Source organism: Lycium barbarum, chromosome 11, assembly GCF_019175385.1.
Source record: "Lycium barbarum isolate Lr01 chromosome 11, ASM1917538v2, whole genome shotgun sequence".
Classification (NCBI taxonomy): domain Eukaryota; kingdom Viridiplantae; phylum Streptophyta; class Magnoliopsida; order Solanales; family Solanaceae; genus Lycium; species Lycium barbarum.
The window spans coordinates 76,241,375-76,253,592 of record NC_083347.1 but is presented as its reverse complement, the minus strand read 5'-3'; positions in this window follow the sequence as shown (position 1 = coordinate 76,253,592).

Genomic DNA, 12,218 nt, shown 5'->3' with positions numbered 1-12,218 from the left:
TATTGATATGGTTGCCTCGGATATAGAGAAGCTTTCCTAAAAAGTGACTTAAGAATAGAACGGATTTGCACGTTTCAAAGAATATTTCACAAACTTCAGAGCCGATACTATAAATAACAAGAGAAGAAAGGCACTCAAGGAGGAAGGAACTCAAGGAAGGTTAAGAATGAAAATAGGGAAGGTATACCAATGGGCTGATCGAAAAAAAAAAGGGGAGAGCATTTAGCAGCAAAGTAACTGGAAATCTTTGACCATGGGAGTAAGAAGGATATTTTAACGAGTTGGCGGTAGGAAACCAATCAATCACCGAGATAAGAATGAGGATTATGGGGTGACCCATGTGATTAGAAAATTAATGACATAGAATAAGAATTCATGTGAAGATCGAGATTCGATCATAGAGGAAATGGAATGAAATGTAAGGAACATGCATGGAGGATCACCCGGCCGTAGCATCAGAAAGATAGATAAAGGTTCGATGAACGAGGATAGAGAGAGTGTAAACTGTAAGAATTCTGTGCTAAGAGCAAAAGTGGCAGGACACTCGAAAAACTTGGATGCGCAGCTACAACACAAACGCGTAGTTAATAAGAATTATGAGTAAGTGAGCTAAATGGTCGAAAGGACTAGTAGTGGATGGAAGGGTATGAAAATATTGATAAGAATGACGCTATAGACATAAATGAAAGAAGAACTCAGGGTAAGACGTTTTAGATATGTTATGAGAAAAGTCGGGAAGAAAGACGAGAAGTAAGGTATAATCGAAGACTTCATTAAAGTATGTGGTGAATCTCGATGTCCCTATTAACTTGTGGGTCCAGGACACTGTTAGTCATAAAAGACAGAGGTATGAAAAGACGAAAAAGAAGGTATCGGAATTGGATACCCTTATGAGTATTCCAATTGAACACAAGAGTGTAACTAGCAACAAGGATAAATAAGGCAGACCATACGATGACAGAACCCCGACCTTGAGAAGGTCGTGAAGGGCGCCAGATAATTGTTGAAGACGATGGATATTCGAAAGCTATTGGTGTATTAGGACCTCCTTAATAAGGGGGGAAGAACATATTGGACTTGAAAGGAATTATGACGTTCTCAAGCTCCAGAAGGAGAAATTTATTAGCTCAAGGCCAAGGTTTGAGGTGTATCGGCATATCAGGAAGGTACCAGAAAGAAACAGAAACGAATGGAAAATAAGTGTGCCATGAGGCAGACATAGAAAGAAAGTATGAGGCAGACATAGAAAGAAAGTATGGAAGATAACTCAAGGGAATGCTTCACACCAATATGAGCTACGATATTTCTAAGTATGTAGTGATATGCCTAAAAGGGTAGTAAAGAGAGCAAGAACGGGTTCCAAGTCAAATTCATGAGGATGACAGAGAGGACGGTGAATCCAAGAATGACAAAAAATGGGGGGGGGGGGGGGGGGGGATTTTACACCGGAAGGGATAACAATTGTAACAAAAGCAACAAAGATTGGTAGTTTGGTAATTTTTTTAGGAAAGGGCTCTTGTGGATGGGAATAAAAGAGTTCACCAAATATTAGAAAACACTTCATGGATCGCTAATTATACTGAACATGAGAGTATATGCTATGGAATTATATGAGCCGTCAACGTGAAGCTATGCCCAACTATCGTTGCAAAAAGGTCATATCAGAAAGCCAATAAGGAATAACGACATATGAAGTGATCGCTGGTACAAAGAAATTGAAGCTAGATATATATATATATATATATATATATATATGTTGTAAGAGAGTTGTAATGGAGTGAGAATTGCCGTAATCCTACGCTTCTGGGTTTGTATCGCGAGATTTGGGAGCAGGAAGCTAAAGAAAAAGTTATGGCAGGAGCCCCAGGGATTTAATTTGAATTCGGATTATAAGTTTGCCATAAGTATAATGGTACTGCGAAGGATAGTAAAGGGTAAAGAACCAATATGTATATACGTACTTTAGATCGATGGAAGTGGTCTTGGAAAGGAACTGGGAGGAATAGTTTAAGGAACACGGCCATTATGCCCACTAGCGACAAGGTCATGTTGGATAAACAGTCGGAATGTAAGGGTAAGAGAGATGGTGACAAGGATGTAAGGACTAATGAAGCTGACCAATAAACTACAAGGAGTCAGTACAGTGTATACCCAAGACCAACAGATATCAAAAAGAGTAGCGTGAGATGGTACCGAAGGGATAAACGCAGAAAGGGCACCGTATATGAGAAAGGTAGTGGGTCACTAACAAGGAAAACAAGGAACGAGAAAAAGAGAAATATTTACGGGCCGATGAATAGTTATGGCATGATAAGTCAGGACTACAATAATGGAGACAAAATGAGAGCAAGATGCTAGTTAATTTCCGACCATGTATATGAAGACAAAAAAGTGAAAGAAGCTGACTGAAGGCAATAAAAGAGTTAAGGGAAGATGAGAAGAGACTGAACCAAGTTATAGTCTAAGGAAACAGTAATCGGGCCCTAAGGGAAGAATAACGGTTCTAAGGAATCAAAGATGGTGTTGTGGGTTGGCAATACTGCAACATTCGAGGACGTATGTTTCTAAGGGGGGAAGGATGGTACACCCCGTAATTTCTGTACGTTGAGATTAGTTAGGTATTAGCTATTCAATTGCAGACATCAGAGTTATTGTCGAGAAGATGCAAGATCATAGGTGCTCGTTTTACGGTTATAAGAGTCTGAGTTCGCGTAACAGGTTATAGGAGGATGGGAAAACTAGTGAACTAAGGAGATTAAGCTTCCGAGGCTTTGAAGGAAAGTTAGGCAAGGTTTGGTACGAAAATTTTGGTCTAACCGAAAGAAATAATATGTTTTAGCATATTAAGAGTTTTGAAGTGAAACAAAAGTCTAAAGTGAAGTTCGGGAAGTATAGTTTCCAATACAACAAACCGCTCCTCAATAGGACATCGGGGTAAGGAGATATGGATGTTACAAGTCGGGCTGGCAGACTAGGAAAATGGTCTACGCGAACGCGCCAGGGAGTGGCGCGAACGCGCAGAAGGCCAAGGGCAAACACAGCGTGAACGCGCCACCACGAGGTGCGAACGCGCTGATCAATTTTGAGGCCCGGGTTAGGGACGAAGGTTATATTACAAGAGTGTAATAATATATATATATATATATATGACATTTGGAGACCATATGGTGTGAATTGGTTCACATGTCACTTGACGAAAACCCTCGTTGCTGTAAGCTAAGTGGGGTCCACACGCCCAAGTTTTATAAAGGACATATGAAGAAATATATGAGTAATACATGGAAAGTTCAGCAAGTCCTAAGAAGGACCCTTAAGCCAAATATGGGCATAAGCCCTCCAAAAGGATGATTTAAGGAAACATTTTCGGATGATCTGACTTGGAGGGGCCAAAACGATATTATAAGTTTGGAATTTGGAAAAACACCAAGAATGGAAGTTGTATATAATTGAATTAAATTCCTAACCATAGGTCATGGGACTTCACACGATATCGGGATCAAGAGTTACGACCTTTTTACTGAACGAAGGCGCAGGCAGAAAAACTAAGGCTGCGCGAACACGCTCAAAGTGGGCGCGAACGCGCTGAAGGAAAATTAAGTCGGTCCAGGCAGAACCTGGACCGTTCTATAAAAGGGGGAGGCCCCCTATTTTCATACCAAACACACCCAAACCTCCCCAAAACATCCAGAATATTCCCCAACTTTCCAACATCGACTTTTTAGCCCGAAACCAAGTATAATTCCCAAATCCCGGTCCAGACGGCGTATAGTCGCAACTACAAAATTATGTATTGTGGCGTTGTGGCTTAAGTTCAAGATGGATAAGTGAAGATATTGCAATATTACCAAGAGAAAGGTATGAATCTCTTTCTATTTATGTTAATACCGATATATTTATGAAGAAAGCGTGGTTAAATAATTGTATAATGTGTTGGTTAGTTATGGAAGTTAGAAAACAGTGTGTGGGCTGTTCTATGGAATACATTGGTGTTGGAAAAGATGCTATTGATGTTAGTATTGTTGTTGTTGTTGTTGTTGTTGGTTGTTGAATTGAGAATTCAGGCTAGGCGTATAAACAGGGGAGATGCTGCCCAATTTTCGACAGAATATAGAATAGTTTGATTTGAAACTTGGAATAAGTATGCGATAAAGAGGCTAACGTTAGTGTAAATCCTCTTAAATGTAGACTTTCGAGCTCGGACGAATAAGCGTAGCTAATTGGAGGTTGAACAGGTATGTTCAGGCTCGTCCCCTTCTTTCAAAGGCATGATTCCTATGTTTGATTCCATAAATGTTTCCATAACCTCCTTGTTTCTAAACGTTAGAAGTTCATGATTCAACGCATGACTCCTTTCCTTATAATCCATAAATGTTTTCCAAAATGTCCGTATTTTCCTAACCAGAGATTTATGATTCTAGAAGCTCTTATGACAGCAACGATGGACATGTGTTTTTACAATGATAACGGTGATGTCAAAGATGAGCACATCTCTATGACGATTATGATAATTATGATTTTATGTTTAAAAGTCTCAAGTTATGAGATCAATGATAATATGAGAATGTTGAGCTATTTCTTGATTTTCTTAATTTTATTCATTGATGATGACTCTATTTCTAAAAGCTCTAAAGTGTATGAATTGATAATTTATGATACTTATGATCTTACTCTATGTTTTCCCCTGATGTTATTCTTCATTGATAGTCTCGCCTTATAATGCTAGTCCTTTCAAGGTGAGACACGACGATCATGATTATTCTATAATACAATCGGAGATTACCGACCTTACGTCACTCCGATGGAGTTATAGCTTTTGATTGGGCTCTTATGCATGCTTATGTGGTGATGATTACACCGTGCCTATACGGCCGGGCAGCACCACTACGGAGGGCGTAATGGGTGGCTTATGGATGACTACACCGTGCCTATACGGCCGGGCAGCACCACTACGCTGGGCGTAGTGGGCGTCTTATGGATGATGATAATAACACCGTGTCTATATGGCACGGGCAGCACCACTAGTGGGCGGCGTGAGATAATTACCCCGGACGCGGGCTAATGATATTTGATTCAGACAGTTATATATGAATGTGTAATATGTTAAAAGGTAAGGATGAGCATGCATGATTCCGCCTTAAGAGGCAAGTAGTTACAGTTGTACTCTCTTCTTATGTCCTCTATACTTCTTTATATGTTATCATACATGGCTTAAATGCTCGGTACATTACTCGTACTGAAGTCCCTTCTTGTGGATGCTGCATTCATGCCCGCAGGATCAGGTAGCCAGTCGGACGATTCATAGCAGTAGGACCTCCCCTCAGCGGCAGTCGGTACGCTCCATTGATCCGGAGCTTCAGTCCGTTTGGTATGCCATCTTGTTACGTACATATATGGGTACGGCAGGGCCTTGTCCTGTCCTTTCTACAGTTTGTATTGTATAGAGGTCTGTAGACAGTGATATGTAGTCGTGTTGTTATGCAGCCTCGTCTGCACTTATTTTGTTGTACAGTAGATTTTTAGCGGCCAAATCGGCTTGCGCTGTTACTCTCAGCATTTGTGTTTATATCTATGTGTTGGCCGTGAATTCCCGATACAGTGTCTCTTATGTTGATTGTTTGGGAGACAATTCAGCTCAGTTACAGATTGTGTATAGGCCCAGGATAGTCAGTGAGAAGTAAATGCAAGCATATGAGTACTTGGCCAGTAGTGGTCGGGTACTTGTCACTGCTCAACGGTTTGGGTCGTGACAGGTACGCCAACAATGTCATCAACAACTACACAGGTCATACAGAACTCTATCCTTATATCAACGTCAAAAGTAAGGTACCACTATATCACAAACAAGATGTAACGACAGTTCCCACTATCTACTAACGACACGTGGCATCAAGCCAACACAATAGAACAATCAAGTCACAACACAACGGGGTGGCTAGCCCCAATTACGCAGCAAGGCCCAACCTAAGACAATATCCAACCCAACTTCATACCCGAAGGTTTACATGCTTTCTCTGACAATATAATCTAAATATATGCTTCACTATACAAAGTCTCACCAAGGGTAATCCATAACCTTCCTGGATGGCGGAAGAACAAACAACAATAGTCACTTTTTTGCCTTGCCCTTCCGCTGAGCCTCAAGATCAAAGAAGTTTAGACATATTCGAAATCTAGATTAGAAATCATGAAGAACGATACCTATATTGCTATCATTCAAACTCGGTCAAAATCAACCCTAGAATTTGGGGAAACCCGCCCACAAGATCAAAACGGGAAATTCGGGAGTAAAATATCAAATTAAGCACTAGCTTATCAAAACCCAACAACTAATTGCTAAATTAACTCAAAGATTCCCCCAATTTCGAAATTCAAGTAAACCCCCAATTTTGGGTATAAACCCTAACTCTTTGATTCAAGGATTCAACACTAATAATGGAAGATATATGATTAATAACCCTCGATACATCATAATCTAGCATAATCCCAATCAATTTCATCATTAATAAGCCTATATAGAATATTCATTAACTCCACTTTTATCTCCCATTACTAAGGAACTATAAGGAAAGAGGAATCTATGATGATTAGGAACAAGAAATTAGTAAAGAGGTTAGCAAGACTTACCACCAAGAATTTTCTACAAGATTCTTCTAAAACAGTCCCCAAGAGCTCAATTTTCGTAATGGTAATAAATGATAGACTAAGGGCTTATTTAATACACACTTAATGAAATAACAGGCTCGATACCGCCGCTGCTACAGCTCCACCGCCCCAGCATTCTTTAGGACTGTCGGGCGGTCTGGGAAGAAATAGGCTTGGTCACCCCAACGGTCATCCCACCGCAACAGCGATGCCGCTGGGATGGCACTGGTGCCGCTATGGCGGACACCAGGTACCAGAAACCCAATAGTTTTTCTAAGTCTCAACCGAAATCCCGAACCACTCCCGAGGCCTTCTGCTCACAAACCACATATACAGACCCATATAAAAACACGCTACGAACGCACTCATGGCCTCGAAATTTCCAACGGAGGTCTCGTTGACCGAGCAACCCCTAATACATCCTTGACAACTTCCCCACCCAAGTTTCAAAATGCATCCGAGTGCATTGAAAATTGAACCAGATATACACAAGCTCTAAACGACCATCCAGACCTCTCAAGATCGACGGATTCTCAAAAAAGGTCCGTTTTCCCAAAAGTAAACTTTGAGTCAATTCTTTTTCGCTTTAAGCCCAAATTTCACAAAAAGTCACTCAAATCAAGTCTAGACACCTCTGGAAGCATGTCAACGGTCAACTCGGGTAAAAGTGAGCTAACCAAGCTCGGGAAGGGGCGAAAATGCTAAAAAGAGTATAACGAACAAATGGGTCGTTATAGAATACATGTTTGTGATTGGATATTCAACATTGGAGGGATTTTTCCCTCTATTTCTACTTTTCCCACATCGGTTTTGAACATCAAAACTTAAGGTTTGGGGTTCTATATAAAGAACCTTATTCCCAAGTGTTGAGATACCTTTTAGCATACTAATACCTCCTAATTGAGAGTTATTTTACCTAATTACGGCTTAATTAAGGATCCAGCTTTAAGTAGAACCTTTACCTAGCCTAATTTGATTTTTGAGTTTTAAACCTTTTTCTTTTCTTAGTGGCTGATTGTTTGAGGTGCTTTGGAAGACATTCCCAATTCCATTTTCGAGAAGGGCTGCACTCGAAAAAGGTATTTCTCCATCCTTTCTATTTTTAATTTTCTGCAACTCATATGTTTATATGTTAGGTAGTATAGCTTGAGTTTGCCTAATTATGTAGGTTGTTTAGTTTAGTATTATTTAGGTTAGTTTAAATTATGGTAAGTATGTTTAGCATGTGCTATGTATTTGCTTAGTAACTGTTTAGTTAGTTGTTTAATATGGTTTAGTTTAGTTAGTATTAATTGTTTAGTTCATTAATGTGTAGTTAAGTAGTTGTGCTTCGAGTACAACTATGTTACGTTTAAGTTTATCTTATGTCTTGATTAGTTAAAAATGTTGTTGTTTGGAGTCTGATCTGATCAGACAAAATTTGTTAGGACTGTGGAAACTCTATTTAAGAGTGTTATGTGTATTATTTGTGATTAGTCTAAAAATGACTGTACCTTATGTGTTTAGCATAACTGCTTTACTTATGATGAACTTGATTTAGCTTTAACTGTTATGTTGATAGACACTGCTTAGTGCATGGTTTGGTTTGGATATGTGTTTGTGGTGTTAGTTTGGGTTAAATGTTGTTCAAGTTTCATTCTTAGATTATGATTAGTAAGTTTAAGTATAGAAAAATGGGTTATTTAAGGATTTGTTCTTGATTAGTAAAATCTGTTAGGAGCATGATTAGTTAGTTGATTTAAGAAACACATTTTATACTTCATTTAGGGCTCATTTAGAAAAATGATAAGAATCTGTATATAACGATTAACTGTTGGTTTGTTTAAACGATCCTGAACTTGGTTAGGTGAGCTGGTTGTATTGAGTAGTGTCAAAATGGCTTATATGTTAAGGTCTGCCTGTGTTTAAGTGCTTAACCAAGAAGTGGAAGATTAGGATTAAGGGACATGAACCAAAAAGGTGCATTCTCAGCCATCTCATGACTACTTAACTTATGATGAACCAGTAAGTGTTTAAAATGAGCTAATGTGTCTATACCAAGTAAAATAAGGAGGTTGAGAGGTTGTCACTTGGCTTGTGAGAAGTATAGAGTGATGTCCTAGGGCTAAGGCCTTAGGAAAGGATTTGAGTGCTCACTCAGCCTAGTACTGCATACTCTAGGTTGCTGGGGTTCCTCCCTATCAATTAAAAAGATCATGGGATCCTCTACGGTCCCCAATAGCTAAAAATGAAGGTTGTGTGAGATTTGCACCTCAAACTCTGGTTGTTAGAGTCTGAGATTTACTATATAGTGCATGTTTAAATGAACAGGGATAATGTTCCACTCCTTCAACTGAAACAATGAGTTTTGTGCTGATTTAAATGTGTGCAATGTGTCCCTCTGATTTGAATGAGGTTATATCAACTAGAGTGCATGCTAGCCCCTATTATAAAATGAATCATGTATCAAAAGTTAGGATGCAACCTAGGATATATGATTTAATGAATGCATTATATATGGGGTATTGGCTATGCCAACTTACCTTTTTTGGGAGCATATAGAGTAGGCGAGTTTGGACATCTGTGAGCATGATCCCTTTCCCTTATCTCTGTTTGCTATAGTATTTTGAATGATCTGAATGTTTAAAAGAGTCTTTGCCTGTTCCTTGCTATGTGTGGATCTTGACAAAGAATTGATTTAATGATGTGTATTTTGTGTAGTACAAATGATCATGAGTGCTTATCCTATGTCAGTTTTGCCCACTTCTTTGAGCTTTACAAATTGAGTAAGTGTTAGATAATAGGGTATTAAACTTGAGATCTATAAGGTTTTGCTACACCATGTCATCGACATCAAGCATTGTTTACTAATATATATTAGCCCGTCCCCAATTCTAAATATAAAGAGATGAATCATACTGAAGCAAAACCGGTTATATAGTGTGCCTATGACTAAAGTGATATCTGGATGGGGTGATGTATGTATGCATGATACTTTATATCTCAAGACCAATGTTCAGTGATATCTTTATGTCTATAATTTTGCCTGTCTCTGTATATTCATGTTTAGCTTTCTCTACATGCTTCTTTTGAGTGTATACATTTCGAATGGTTTGAGAGTTGAATATATTTATGCTCTAGAAATGTTGACTCCCAGATTATGAATATTGGTTCTCAGTGATACTTGGGATTAAGCGTGAGATATGTACACACTCTAAATACCAAGCCTGATAAATTTTCTATGTGTAGTAAGGGTGTCTTTCCTTTATCTTTTTTTTTTCTCCTAGGAATGATGTGAAATCACCAATAAGTTATATATATACTGATGTGTAAAGCGTATATTTGTGTATACCTCGAGTAAATAAGAGTATAAACCCACTACATATTCTGGTATAATTAAACGTAAACTAGGAGTTAGTTCCATGTTTTTTGTAATAAATATGTTTGTTCAATTCTTCTTCTTCTTCTTCTCCTTTCTTGATTTGATGTGTTATGGTATACGAAGTATACATCCATAAGTATGCCCTGGTATACAAGAGTGTATATATATGGTTTATCCTAGCATGAGAGTCATTTATGTTGCCCTATTGGGCCAGACCATCTCTACTCTCTTATGTTCTCACTATCTGCTTGTGCATTTGGGCCTGTTTGGCATCATTTCCTAGCATTGTTTGATGTGTCGTGAATTATGGCACATCTAATGTTTTTTAACTCTAAGTTTTACTTGTTTTCGAGCAAGTTTGTATTAGTTTGATGTGTTTTGTGTGTTGTGCAGGTATTTCGAAGTTAGAATGCTCGAAAAGCGAAAAACGAGGAAAATAAGTGGTTTTTTCTGATAAGCATTAAGGACGGACTGTCAACATGCTCGACGGTCCGTCGAGTTGCCTCGTCGTTCAAGTTCCTGCAAAGTGACAAAGTGTTCAGATCGTCGACTTGCACCGTCGACATGATCGACGGTCCGTCGAAGTGCTCCGACAATGGAATTCCTGAAGAGTAAAAATATGTCATCAGATCGTCGTTATGGTCGTCGAACATGTCGACCACTGTCAAAGTGCAACGACGACCCGTCGAAGTCCAAGCCGAGCTGGAACAGGACTTGAATTGGTTATTATTCCGAGTTTAACTTGTATAAATACCTGTTTAGGTTTTATTTTTCAGGCATCTGGAGTTTTAGACTTGTTGTAATTACTTTTGAGTTGTTATTACTTTTGAAGATTTTCAAGAAAAATTACATTCGTTACTTTCAAGTTTTATTCGTAAGTTCAATACAAAATTCAATTATGCAATCTTCGATCTTTTATTGTTTTCTTGTTGCCATGAGTAGCTAAACACCTTTACAAAGGTTGTGAACCCAAGGATGGGTGTGTTGTGATTGGGGATCGTAAAAGATATACGCATAATGGATTGTTAGGGTTTATTTGTTCTTCGTTTTCATCATATAGTTAGTGGTTGCAAACATTAGCTAACGCCATAAACTTTAGTTTATTTGGGAAAATAGCTAGGGTTAGGTAAGAACAAATAAAAAGAACTCAAGGCTTTAAACCTTGTTAATAAATTCACTTAGGAATAAGAGGAATTTACTTGGCATAATTAATCGTTCTTCATGCATACTTTCTAATCTTTAGAAAAAGCATAGAAAGAAATAATCTTTTCTTATTGGGAAATAGTTCAGATTCACATAGAGGTTAAGTGCATCAATAAAAACGATCCATTAGAAGTATATCAAGATCGATAACCCTGATCATACACTTTATCTGACGGGGACACAACCTTGATTCTTTTTACCCATATATTTACAACTTTCAATTTCGAGTCACTTTAAATTAGTCCACAAACCAAAACAACTATAAAACCCTTCTTCTGGAATACACAGGATCGCAAGGTTAGTATAATACTTGTTTAGTAAACTTTTCACAGCATATTCTCTTTGGGATTCGTCCCCAACTTTATTGGGTTACTATATTTGACATCGTCTGCCTTACGCTATTAAAAGTGTAAATTTGAGCGTATCAAATTTTGGCGCCGTTGCTGGGGAATACGATTTTGAAATTACTAAATAGTGTTTACTCTTCTTAAAGTCTTTGTCATATTCCAACATACCTTGTTTGCTACCTTGTAAACCAGGTGATCATGGCCAACAAGGAACTTCCAGTTGAGAATGTTTTTGCTGATGAATCAGAAGCAGATGAAGACTTTCCATCTGCAATCATTCATCCGAGGGTGACTGCAACTACTATCAAGTTTGATAATTCCCTCTATCATATGCTCAAACAAGAGGGATACTTTCGGAATGAAGTCGATGATGACCCTCACCAACATATAACAAACTTTCTGCATATGTGCTCTTAGCATATCCAGTGGGTGTGACTCAAGAAGCGATTCGACTGAAACTCTTCAAGTATTCATCAACCGGAGGAGCGAGACAGTGGTTCACAAAGCTGCCCTAAAACTCTATTGCTACATGGGAAGATATGGTCTAAGTGTTTCTCAAGAAGTGGTATCCCCAGAGCAAAAGAGCTAAAATTCGTGATCAGATTTACGAGTTCAAACAATGTAATGGGGAACAAATTTTTGAAGCTTGGGAAAGATACAAAGAA